A 14,651-nucleotide genomic window follows, 5' to 3' on the forward strand; every position below is an offset into this window, starting at 1 on the left:
GATAGAAACCAGATCTGAATATTAACTATTTATTTAGTTTCTCTGAGCCTAGCTTCTCAGCATATAAAGTGGGGATGAACTAAAGACTTCCTAGACTGTCCGATAAGTTAATAAGAAACCATACACAGTAAGTACATGCTATTTATAGTGGATTATAATAATTCAAATGCTTTTATTGAAACAACTAGTAATTGATTTCTAGAGTTGACATACCAAGGTTAAAGGAACAAGACATAGAAAAATCTGTAAAGTCCACCCTGTCCTCAATACTTACAGAAATATTTGAATCTGTTATTTTCTCTACAGAACATATTTTATTGCCTCCAGCAGAGATCTTAAGTTGATCTCTAGATTACTATTTAATAGACCAATGGCTTGTCTTCTATTTCTAATTTCCATCTGTATCAGCAACAAAGAAAATATACACTATGTTATATGAAAAAATTCTAGCATGTGACACTTTCATGTGTCATTAAAGGTAGGCTATATGAATGTTATCATCATGATAGAATTACTTGGACCTGTGCAGAAATCTGTATTTTAGATATATTTCTGTATAAATTGAAAATCCACTGGATCTGATATGTCATATGTTGGGCATATAATAGAAATAAAAAGGCATGAGTATATTCCCTTAAAATCAGTCCGGTTAGCAGTGGCAAAATATACACGGTGTTTGGCTATCCATCAGTCATGGTGAACAGACACTTCCTCAAGGAAGAATGAACCTCCCTTTCCAAGTAGCTATAAACTGCCAGTAGTGATTCAAGATGGGGTATGGTTTGAAGAACATTTACCCCATCTATGCTAGAATTTTGTCTAGAAATTATGAGGCAGCCATAGCTTCCTAAAATCATGAGTGTGACCAGTCATATCTGCTTAAAGAAATAAATATATTTCCAATGTGAACAAACAGATTTAAATTTTTAAGAAGTAGAGGTTAGAATTGCAGTTAACATTTATTTTATCTATGACTTGAATGTGGTTGATAATTGTAATCATTAAAGCAATTACTTTACAAAAATATCCTAACTTTCTTCATAGTTTGATATTCCTGTACAGGCTCCACTATTGAGAACCACACATTTAAAACATTTGAGTTTATTCTTCCCTCTGTATTGATGAATCTTCTATGCCCACATTTACTTTTTTATTTGCAGTTTTGAAAATGCCAGCAAATACTTTGAAAAAGTGTATACTATATTAGATCCATCAAATGGCAGGTGGTTTTGAATTTCCTTTCCAAAAAGGAGACCTGAGGGATATTTCATATTAAAGGTTTTGTTTCCCTTTGGTACAAAAATGCAAATTATTTGCTTTTTGCTAAAAACATCTAGGAAACATTTTTCCTGTTATTATTTCCCCCAGGAGTAGAATTTCACTATTATTCATAATTGTAAATGCAGTTGACATTTTGAAGTTTATGTCCATGGGACTAAGATAGTGTTTTGGATATTTTGGGGATATCAAATGTAGGAAAATAAACCTTTTTTGTAATACTTATGAACCTGTCATATGTTAACTGGATTAACATAAATGGCCATCTCAGTTTTGTTACTCTTTTCTTTTAGAGAGAATAAAAGACTAGAGAAAATAAATGGATATGCTATGGACTTTTTATCTACGTTATGACATAGTTGAAGAACAAAGACACATAAGCACCAATAAAGAATTTGTGTACTCAACTATGTTTCAACAGTATTGATTGACACTGTAAAGTGGGAAATGTTTAAAACAAGGAAAAATTGTACTTTCCATTAAAAATGACAATATCCTGACAGTTTTGAGTGCTTTGATGGTGTGTCGAACCTGATTATTTGTCTGCTATAGACTCAGTGAGTGTTCTCACTGATAAATTGCAAGCAAAGACTAGTTTACCTTTGAATCCCTTCCAGTCTACCATAGAGTAGTAGAAATAGGACATCTGTTCTCTATAGTAAAACTTCATGCAATTCAGCCCAGTGAAATGAAGCCTCTGCAACATGTGGAGTTGGGATGCGAATCAGATAGACACTAAAATGTGTAATGTATCTAGCTGCCTCTGAATAACTGGTCTGATTTTTCCACCTGTATCCATGAGCATAGAGGTGTGTGGTGCCATCCCATTTTATCTATAAACAACAACTGCGTTTATTGTCAAAAGAGTAATTGCACATTGTGAAATTCTGCTTCCGGGATTGTGCCAAGGAATGGGCAAAATGTGTGTCACAGCAGTGGAGAGGAATTGTGAAGTGCATTATAATATGAATTCCACCTAAGAAGCCATTCTGACCAGTACAAATGGTATATAATAGATGATCTGGTGTTACCCATCATCCTTGCTTCCCTAATCTCATTTCCTCGGGCCCCCAACCCACACTCCAGGCAAACAGAAACACAGCTGTATGTGCTTGGCAAATAGCTGCACATTTCAATGTTCAGTGGCTTAGAAAAGCCACCAAAAGCAAATCTAGCTCAGAAACTCTTGGAATCACTACTGTTCATGTCACCTTTGTCTCTTCCTGACTGACAGTTGAAGGTGACTTTCCCTTGTACAATACTGACTGCTGTTAGCAATTTTCCCAAATTAAATACCATAGTTTGTATTTGATAGGCACAGCTGTGGCTGGTACCAAGGGCAAATCCACCTGCACAGCACTCTGATCATTTATATACTGAATACTTTATTTAGAAATCAGTTTTACAAAAAGAGAGTGAGAGAGAAATTGGGAAAACCGATTTTGAGGGCAATGAAATCTTGAATTCTACTTTGGGTTGTGAGAAAAAGCACATGAATCTGCTTCCCATAGTAGCAACCTAGGTCCAGCCAAACATCTTACCATTACACCAAGTACAATGCATTATCTCCTTGTGTGAATTATGTGGTCATTTGTTTCTGAACATTATCTTAAACTGATTAAGTACTAGTGGAAAGAGGGATGACTGTGTTTGGAAGCTGATGAGAGTAGTATTTCTGTTTTGGACATACTGCTAGATTTCTCAATGTCCGCATTGTTTTGCCTGTCATGTGAACACATGTGAGCAGATGAGTACTCTAATCTTCAGGGCACTAAAAGTTGTTCAGCTTAATGGCTGCAGAGACATGAATATGAATTCTACACATGAAGACAATATAATTTTAGGGAATGTTAGTTTGGGTAAACCTGCTTGAACAATAGAATTTATGAGAAGTCACCCTTTTTTAAAGTTGTAACAGAAGGAACACCTTTCTTAAGAGTTCTACTAGAGCAGGGGCACCTGGGTCCAGTGAGTTTGGTATGTCTTATATGCTTTCTCTTTATGCTCCTGACAATCAATATTCAAACTGGCATGGAAAAGAATTGAGAAGGAACTGGGATCGATATATAAAATAAGAAATAAAAGTGATGTTGTATTAAAAAAAAAAAGAATTGAGAGGTCCTTGTTAGTCATCCCTTCCTGTTTCTCAAATGGTTGACCTTGTGTATTGAATGGTTTTTCTTTGCTTCTCCAGTTTCTGTTAAACAGTCTCTTCCTGTCGTTTGTTCATGGACCTTCCCTGTCTTGATACCCTGATTTTCCTCTCCTTAGACTTCTAGGTATTTGGCAATGAAAAGATTTTCTGAGGAAGGGAGGGAGGAAAAAGTATGTGAGGAGGTAAGAAATAAAACTACATTTGTTTTGTGATTTTTAAATATAATGTTTTATCTATTCTTTGAAAATTTTACACATTGAATTTTATCGTATTCATCCTTCTCCACCAACTCATCACAGATCTTCCCCTATTATCTCCTCATTGTTTTCAAATTTCCTCTCTAAAACATCCCCCAACACACACACACACACACACACACACACACACACACACACACACACACACACACACACTTGTATTGGCTTGTCCTTGTATGAGCAATTTATGAGAAATAATGCTTTAAAGAAAAGTGACCTCCTTCTAGCAGTAATGAAACACCCATAGAGTCTCAGCTTTAGGTGAGCTTGCTGAGACTGTCATAGTCTCTGTGAATTCATAGGTATGTCTTCTCTCTTGTGCCTTAAAAACACTGTTTCTTTGGGGTCATACCTCATCTCTAGCTCTTTAAGTCTTTTCCACATAGATCTCCAAACCTCGAGGGAGGAGATATGATGGAGACATCCCAATTTATGACTTAGCACTCCACAGTTTTTTATTCTATGCACACTTATCAGTTTGAGCTTCTGTGTTAATTATCATCTACTTCAAGAAGAAGTTTATGTGACGAGGGTTCAAAAATGCAATAATGTGTGGACATAGTAATACGTTATTAAGAATTATTTCATTGCTGTGTCAGCTAAATAATAGTCATGAGTTTATTAAGTAATGATAGGGTCTGTGGGTCTGTGTCCTATCCAGCCATAGATTCTTGGCCTCATTGACAATGAGATATATGGGTTCCATCATATGGAATGAACTTTAAATCCTATTAAATTTTGGAAACTTCAATGGCTTTCATGCCACTGTTAAAACAACTGATATATCATGCCAGGCAAGTCATTGTTGTGCTTGCAGAGTTCATTGTTGGGTGAGACTGATTATAAATTTTCTCCTCTGGTTACATGAATGTCATCCTCCAACAATACAAGATGAACACTAGTTAGTAAGAATGAAGCTTCCACCTAAGAACCAGATTGATATCTCTATGTTCTATGACCTAAGTATTTAGTGCATTTCACCATGAGATCTTACTCTCAAGTTATGAAATATAGCCAATAGGATTGTATTGTAAATATTACACATTCTTTTGTCTCTTCTCTTTTAAGACAACTCTTCTGCCTATAAAAGTTGCTGTTCATGAAATATTTGCCTTTTCTGCTGTTCTCCAACTTCTAGTAAATTCACTTATTCCTTAAATTTTCAGGCACTGCTTCCAAGTTTCTATTTGCTTTCTGTCTTTCCTACAACCATCTAGTACCTATTTAATGCACTTTTATTTTAGGTAATCGTCAGTTTGGCAAATTTAACTATACCATGTTTCTTAGCCTTTGTGGATCTTTAAGGATATATTTAGAGTAATTTTACTCAGATGGTACATAATACTTTTATGAAGAAGCACCAGTAACACAAGTATATATCCTATTTTATGCTAACTATAATTATTTTGTCACATAAGCACATGTAGACTTAGTCTAAGATCATGTCTTTAAAAGTAGACATCTCCAAACCCTGTAATAGTGTATATTATAAATGGCATTTAATAGAGTGTTTGTGTTGTCTAATTGCCTTATCTGTATTTTGGTTAGGCCACAAGGAAGGCATGTCATTTGACAAGCATGATACAGTAGGAGAAACTGTTGTCAGAAGGGACATAAACACACACACACACACACACACACACACACACACACACAAAAATCTATAGAGAAAGAAGTATGATCCAAATGGGAAGAGCCAGAAGAAATAGACCCATACCCATACAAGGATAGTGTACGGCACAGAAAAAGACAAGCCAAAAGGAGGTAACTAAGTGTGATATTGGGGAATCTGAGACAAGGGCATGCTATTTTAACAGTTAGACCACACAATAGAAATAATCACAATAAGTTTTTTTTGTTTTATCACTAAACATATATGAAGAGAATTTTACACCTGCTTCAGGAAGATGGAAGGTAAAATGGTGAGTGTAGAACTAGGTGCTTTGTTCAGATTTACCATGTGACAAGGTTGATGTTCACACATGGCTCACATAGGGCAAAATTCAGAGCTCATTGTAAAGTGGTTTGTGTAGGGTATTCTAAATATTCATTAAAAGTTACTTTTTTGTTTGTTTTTAATTAATACTTAAAAATTTCTTTTTGGGAGATGCTTCAGGGTTGAGGGCTGGTTATGGAGGGACTGAAAAATGAGTGGGATTGGGGTGCATGACGTGAAATTGCTAATGAATCAATAAAAAATTGTTTTTAAAAAAGTTACTGTTGTGTGATCTTAGAGGACAAAGGATAATGTTTTCTGCAATCAACCCTGGGTTCAATAAGTTTATATACAAATATATACATATATATGACCCTTTAATCATGCAAATGTTTATATATCTACATACATATATATAAACACATACATACATATGTATGTATATATATACATATATATTACACATATATCTATATATGGGAATTTTAGTAGTTTGTGGTTATTTTTTATTTTTTACTTTTTAATGTGGCAAAAAATAACTGGTGATGACTGTTTGAACCTGATATCCCAATTATAATCTCACCACTCTGAACTCCCAGCACAGCTGGAAGCAACATTTTATCAACAGAACTTTCTCTTGGAGCTTTGCTCCTGGGGAAACAGAAGAAAAGTGTTCACTGCTTTAAATGTTTCTCCTTTTTCAAGTTCACTTTACATTCTGCTTTTAGCAAACAACCTCACACATTTAAAGTCAGGTTCCTATTTAACCTCAGAAATTTCTTTGATGAGCTTGTCCTAAAAAAGTTGTTCCAGGATTGTACAAGTGCTATTAAAACATCTATTTGTGCTTTCTTTCTTTTTCACTTGTATAAAAGTATGCTTCCTTCAAAGTGCACATTTGCAAAAGGAACACAGTCCTGATAGTGGAAATAAATTTCAATGTAAATTCATATTGTTCTTCTCCACAGTGAAATGACAGCTTTTTGGAAATCATGTGCATAAGGCTCTCCAGGGAATCTCACATCTATTATCAATTTCATGCATTGTAAGACTTTTATTTCCATGTGCCTCACCCCCATTTTAGATGGGTTTTTTGTTTCTCAGAATTACCCATGATCTTTGGGCTCCCAGGAGTTTGTCTTAGTCTCCTCCTGAGTCAATGACATACTAATATGTGGCTATGTAATTGAATTTTTGACATATGCAAAAAAGTTGTAAAATAGATAAGAGAAGAAGTACATTAATAGATATTTAAAGAAAGGAAGCAGATGGCCTCTTTGTGAAGATGTTCAGATAAAGCCAAAAGATGACAGATGGTTTATACATATGTGATGTGTTTATGATGGCAGCTGAAGCTGGTGGGGCAGAGTGGACAGAGTTCCAGCTTTTCACAAAATCCTGGAATTTGTACCAGAGGACGAAAGCATTGTAGACTAAATGAAAATATAGTCAAACTATTAAAAATATGGCATCCTCACTTTATCTCGTTTTCATCTCTTATGTATATTTCACTATTTCATCAACAGGCACATTATTTAAAGTAAATTGTTGAAAAGGCAGATTTCACATATGAGGGCATGAGAACATATAGAACACAAACATCTCAGCCAGCACCCAAGTAAATTAATGCAGAGTAAGGTTAGGGTTTTTTTTTTTTTTTCTGCAATATTTACTCAGCTTTGTTTCAATTGTTTAACAAATAAAATCCTAAAAACAGTGAGGATGTGCCAGGTCATTACCTTCTTTAAATACATGGTGCTAATTTTTCTTACTTGTAGAAAATGGATGAATGTTTTTACAACACTGTAGTTCTTTCCATGTTGAATTATTGTTGAAATAATTTATCAGAGTTTCTTTTAAACATAATAATATAGCGAATTCTTGAGACATACTAAATTATCCATTATACTATATAATTAAATGTATCTCTAACCCCTCACAGTTTTTTTATACCCATTTTCAGTCTTTCATTCTGATGATCAATAGAATTCACATTATCATTTTAGTGCATATTTAGTGTGTGTTATGTTCTACTTTTTTCCCTGTGGATTTTTTCCATTTATTTCCAAATCCACATAAATGGATTTTATTAAAGCTCTAATTTAACATTTTCATCATAAGCTTTTCTCCATGTCAGTAAGTCTTGTACCTAGAAATCGATCTCTTTCAGGTAAACAATGGAAAGTTTGATAATGTGGAAGTGTTATCATCTGTTTGTAGAAGATTAGCTTCTTTCGTTTTTAAAACTTAATTACCAAGCATGTTTCCAACATGCAGACACATTTATAGACATGTAAAGAATAATTAAATGTTAGTTTGCTTAAAAAATAGGATTTATTGAAATAAACATGGAAAGATGTTCCCACCTTCCATTTAAATATTTCCAACCAAGATTCTCTGAGAGCACTATAAAGTGATATTTTTTAATATAAAAAGACATCAAACCTGATTTTCAATTTTAAAATATTTTTGCCATTTATTGGGGGTACATTGGGGGTACACTGTAGCCCCTACTGGCCTGGAGCATGTGTATCCTCCTGCCTTAGTGCTGCTCCAGTGCTAAACTGACAGCTATCACACCTGATGAAATTTTTGAGCATTTTTTTATGTTTTATTTTTCATAAAATGTATTTTGATCATGTTTTCCCCCCACCAAATCCTCCTAGTCTCTCCCTATCAATCAAACTTCATGTTCACACTCCCCTCTTCCAGCAATAAAAGAAAATCAAAATAAACAAAACATCTGTTAAAGCAAAACAAAGACCAAAAAAACCATAAACAAACAAAACAAAATAGAATAAACAAATAAAACAATTAAAATCAAACAAAAACCATGGAGTCCCTTTTGTATTAGCCAACTATTCCTGGGACGAGTTAACCTGGTTGTTTTATACATGTTAGTAGGCATGTTATTGGTGAGCTCTTGGCTAACCGTGAAAGGTGAGTGTAACTTGTGCTTTTACAACAATGCCTTTGTACTGAGCTTTGAGTGAAAACTTGCTGGTCTTAGTTTTTCTCTTGGGAATGAGAAAATCATCCTATGCATGCCTCTATCTCTTACAGACAAGCTTGTTGTCTCTTGAGACTCATGTCTTCTCAGACTAAATATTCTTTGTTTCTTTAGTTACATCTCTCTAGGTGAGTCATTTACCATTTTAATGCCTCACTTCTGTTTGCCATGTTTGTTTGCTTGGTTTTAGTATAATGTAGAAATTTACAGTAACAAATGAAGACAAATAAAATATGAACAGTTTACAAAGTCTTCCAGAAAAAGCAAATCTTCTTATATTTGCCTTATATTTCTCTACTTACTACCTCAAAAGGATTAGAATAACAAGGAACAATTTTAAAAAGACTATCTCTGTTTTTCCTAAAAACCCATATATGTATTCATAATTGCTATATTTAAAATTCAAAGATTGTGTTTTATTTCTTCTCCCCTGTCATTACATCTTACCAGAAATTCATGAATATATTAATTGTATACAAATCACCAATATTTTAATGTTTAATAATTTAAATACATAAATTTATAACAATGTGATTAATAACATAAGAACTTTAAGGAACAGTAGCTTAAAAATATTAATATACAATATGAGAGATAAATTGATTTGTTTTCCTACAAAATCTATGTACCATTTCTACAAGTATAACTGATTCTACTGCTTTTAAATCATTGAGGATGCCCCATGGGAGGCTTCATTCTCCCTGAGGAGTAGATGGGAGTGGGTTGGGAGGGAAAGTTAATGGGGGCAATGGGCAGATGGGAGCAAAAGACAACTGGAATTAGTATGTAAAATAAGATTATTTTTAATTTAAATCAAAATTAATTTTTTTATGTTTTCATGGTTGTGCAGTTTATGAGCGTCTTTATCTTTCTTTTTTATTTTTATTTTACATATAGATCCCAGTTCCCTCTCCCTCCCTCCCTCTCTCTCACCCTCTCATGCCCCCCAAACACCCTCCTCTCCTGTCCCCCCCCCCCAATCCACATGTAAGGTGATACCCTCCAGGAGGGGTCATCTAAATCTGTCAAGTCATTTGGAGTAGGGACTAGGCTTTTTCTAATGACTCTAGGTTAAGGGATGAATTAATGGGGGATGAATTAATTTTTTAAAAAGTCATTTATTTTTAAAGAATCCAATTATTTCCCCCAAATAGAAAGGTTTAGGATTTTTTGTTGTTATTTGCTCACTTGTGATGGTGGAATGTCCTTCTGTATATATGTTTCTTTTATTGGTTGATGAATAAAACACTGATTGGCCAGTAGCCATCCAAGAAATATAGGTAGGGCTATCAGAAAAGGAGAATTATGGGAAGAAGAGAGAGGAGCTGCCAGGGAGACACCATGTAGCTGTTGAAGGCGTAACAGGTCCATGCATTCTCCAGTAAGCAAAGACCATGTGCAAATACTTCGATTATTAGAAATGGTTTAAAATATTAAGAGAGAGCTAGCCAATAAGAAGCCCGAGCCATTGGCCAAACAGTTTATTATTAATATAAGCCTCTGTGGATTTATTTGGGACTAAACTGCGCTGGGACCAGGCAGGGCAGAAACTTCCATCTACAGAACTGTTTTTGCAATTTGTGTATTTGGGGTTGTTGAATCAAGATCTCAGTATGGTGCTCTTGTTGACCTCAAAATCTCAGTGATCTTTCCTCAGCTTCCGAAGTGCTAGAATTGTGTGAGCCACTCCATCTGACTTAGGTTCTCTAAACACAATGCCAATAATGTTCACAATGTATTGTTATGCAAAACATATCCAGGAAGCTCTTTGGGAGACATCTCAGGAAGGAAAACTGTCATCTATGCTATGGCAAGTTTGAACACCTTGAATTTGAAATTTTAAACTGCTAAAAATAGCTCTTTAGGGCTGGTGAGGTGGCACAGCCATCTAACACCAGGTTCACAACAACAAAATAGCACTGTATATGGCCATATGTATTCACTCCAGTGATTACTATGCTGAGTTACAAATGGATTCTCAGTGGCAGTTGTCTTTGTCACTCTCTCACAGCTTCACAGCTTTAATGCCAGAGTAGGGGCTTTGGCATTTTCCCTGCTCTACACTTTACAAGAAACTGATGAATTATTTCTTTACCTTTACTGCCTTATCTTGAGTCCCAGCAATCAACAAAAGCAGCAATGGCTTATTATTTGTTTGCATGTGTTTTGTTGCCTTCCTTAGCTTTAAAAATTTTAATATAGTATAGCAATATTCAATAATTATTTGTTTACACTAGTATTTCCTGCATTAATGTTTTTATTTTTTGTTTAAAACTCTGTACTCTGGGAGAAGAAATTAATTTCCTTAAACAATTATTTTACTTCTCCCAATTTCTTTCTTGCTGATACAGTCTGAATCCTTGAACATTTTAATGACTACATATTCATTCATCCCATTCATGAAATATATATTTAATAAACATTTTACCATTGCTGAACTGTATTGTTGATTTTTAAAGAACAGTTTCTATACTATACTTTGCATTTTTATTATAACTGATAAAGCCTGCAACAAATTTTCCTTTGTTTGCTGACTTTCAGTTCTTTGTATATTAGTTGTTTTTTATAATCCTATAAAGCTGTGCTTGATGAAGTTGGTGTGTGTGTGTGTGTGTGTGTGTGTGTGTTTAATTCAGAAATAGAAACATGATCAGTAGAGTACAAGGCCTCCTTAATGTTTGGGGCTATCTCTCCTGAGTAGAACAGAATCAAGAAATGAAGAACTGATTTGCCACTCTGTTAGGATGCATGTATACCTTCATTCTGTTCCTTAATAATGGTTCCCCTATTACCAGTATTTCGTGCTCTTTGTGTTTTACTTATTAAAGATTGTTTTATTTTATGTGTGTGAGTGTTTTGCAAGTATATATGGGCACCACATGCTTGCCTAGTGTCCGGAAGCCAACAGATCTCTGTAGTTGCAGGTGGTTGTGAGTCCCCATGTGGATGCTGGGAATGAAACCAGATCCTCTACAAGCAGCAAGTATTTTTAACCACTGAGTCATTTCTCCAGGCCCCTATTATGTTTGTTAACCACAAGTTGAATTGTTCTACTTTTGGAGTATGATTTTATTTTTCTTTCTCCCTTTGTTTCTTTCTTTCTTTTTTCCTCATTTTTGTTTTATAAGACAGGGTTTTTCTGTGTAGACCTAGATGTCCTGGAACTAGCTCTTGTAGTCCAGGCTGACCTTGAACTCACAGAGTTCCACCTACGACTGCCTCCCAAGTGCTGGAATTAAAGTTGTGTGCCACCATCACCTGGTAGAGTATGTTACCACTCTCCTTTCTTTCATTAATAACTTCTGATCTTTCACTGACATCCATTACTTTCTTTAATATATGATTGTTTTTATGTTGTTTTTATATTCCCTACTTGAGTTCCTTTTTACTTGAGTTCATAAAGTAGAGGACTAAATTGTTTGAGTGTTCCATGGCTTTCAAGAGCAGCAGAGTTTCTACTTAGGAACAGTTTTCTTCTCCAGCATTGGCAGAGGAATGAAATGAGACATCTGTTTCTTTGCTGGTATCAGCGCATTTAGGAATTGGCAGGATGGTTTGATTGAAAATTTTCTAAATATGATCACAGTGCTTTATAGATTTTCATCTTTATTTCTGAAGAGCATAAATATGGATTACATTTGCCCTTTAATCATGTGTTTGCTGTTCAAGTAGATTTGCCAGATCTTGGAAGGGTCTGTGGCTAGATTGGGATGCTCAGTATATTTTTTGAGGGAAGAAAGTTCAAACATTCTCAGAAATAAAAATATTTTTGCACCCTCTGTCATATTCTTTGTACTTTTTCTGGTTTCCACACAAAAGAAAACTGTACTGTTTTCTCCACTAAGCTACAAAAAAGAGCATTTAACATGAACAGATAAAATAACAATGTTAATATCTGACTTCACTATTGGTACATTATTAGCAGTATACTCATTTGTTTATCATCCGTCTGTCTGTCTATCTATTATCTATCTATCATCTATCATTGATCTATTTATATATCTAGCATATCTATTTATCTATATATGAATGTATCACTACATGTTGCTTACTTCTAATGTAAATTATTTTGCTAATCAAAGTACAGTTGCCATCAATATTCTCAAAAGTGATACAAGAAAAGATACATAAGCAAATCACTCCATTTCACCCATGAGTCTCTTGTTTTTTATGAGGGAGTTGTCCATTTTGAGTTGTATATCCTGAGATAGACAGATGCTATTATTCTTTCCTTTAATCACTGACATTGTTTATCACATACACTTTACTCTCAAATGCTCATTGAATCTGATTCTCTTTACTTTTGGTGGTGCTACATTTTTAGTAAGCTTTACTTGGGACTTTGCATATCTCTGAACATCTTAGTTGCCCATCAATTCAAGTTTGTCTTAGCCTTTTATCTCCAGACATTTCATAAGTCCCAGAGTGCCTGTTCATTACATCATGACACCATATTCATAGACTACAAGATTTTCAGGACAAGATCATTATCCATTTCAGAGATGAAATAAAGTTAGAGCATCATGCAGATATACAGTTACTATAGAGGGTAAATGAAAACACATTTACAGTGTCAATGCAGGCAGGGATGTGAGATAATTACATCTCTCCTACTTCAGGGAAGGGAATATTACTGAGGAATGTATTCTTAAAAAGTTTGCCATAATTTTATAATGTTAGCCACATGCCTGTTGTATGACCTAACAAATTCCTGAGCATTTACCTAAGAGAACCCTTATGCTTGCATAAAAAAATCATAAAATAATAATAAATCTAAATCAGAACAACATAAACACCTGCAAGTGCAATATGAACCATGGTGCATCATTACAATTGAATACTTAGGAATCAAAAGGAAGAAACCACTAATATATACAACATAGAAGTAGCCAAAATGTTGTGTTAAGTAAACATTAACCTTAATTTCAGAAGGGTATTTAATATATGATTCCTCTCCAGTCTCAGTCTAAAAAAAGAAAATGTAATGATAAGAATCGGTGGGTGGTTGCTGGGTTTGTGGTTGGGGAGGGTACTGTTGTATTCATGCTCTGGGGTCTGTTTTCTGTTTTGACACTATGGTAAGTAAGTCCATTAATTATTTTTTTAAAAAATATTTTATGGCTTCTTGAAATAAAATATTTGTATTTAATTGCTTATAATTCACTATGGCAAGCATGACAAAATTCAATAAAGTGCAAATCCCAAACAATTTTACCTCTTCAGATACCAACCCTTTTTATTTGTGCAAGTGGTTGATATTCCAGCCATTCTAAGTCCCTGGCAAGTATGCATGGGATGGCTGCTTTCTTCTACCTCTCCTTCTTTTGTTTTATAGTTATTACACCAAGAAATCTCTCTGTCACCCAAGATTCTTCTACTTGTTATTGAACTAAGGATTCTCCTACAACCTATTACAAAGTAGTGGGATTATATGCATGCACCAAAACATTCCTCTGGTTTTTTTTTTTTTTTTTCTTTATTTCAATTTATCTTTCAATGCATGGGAACACACCCATTTTTCTTGTGCTTCTCCACAGTCAAGCACTATTAGTATCCTTGGACTCTTTGTTATTCTATTATATCTACTTAAGAATGACCACATTGCACTGTGATGTGTGCTTGTCACTATGTGTTGAGCTTTATTTTTTGTTGTTATTACTTAGTTTGTTTTGATAATTATTTGTTTGAATTTGAAAAAAGCTTGTTTTACATATCAATCCCAAGTCCCATACCTCCTGTCCTCCCCTGTTTTCCCCACCAATCTCCATCCCATCCCCTCTCTGCTTCCCAGGGAGCAGACTTGCATGGGGAGTCTTCAAAGTCTATAATATCATTTGGAGCAGGGCCACTCCCCTCCCCTTGTGTCTAGGCTAAGAGAATATCCCTCTATGTGGGATGGGCTCCCAAAGTCAAGTCATTTGTATACTGGGGATAAATACTGATCCATTACCAGAGGACCCATAGACTGCCCAGTCCTCCTAACTAACACTCATGTTTAGTGAGTTTGGGTCTGTC

This window comes from Phodopus roborovskii, unplaced genomic scaffold, assembly GCF_943737965.1.
Source record: "Phodopus roborovskii unplaced genomic scaffold, PHOROB, whole genome shotgun sequence".
In the NCBI taxonomy this organism is placed as follows: domain Eukaryota; kingdom Metazoa; phylum Chordata; class Mammalia; order Rodentia; family Cricetidae; genus Phodopus; species Phodopus roborovskii.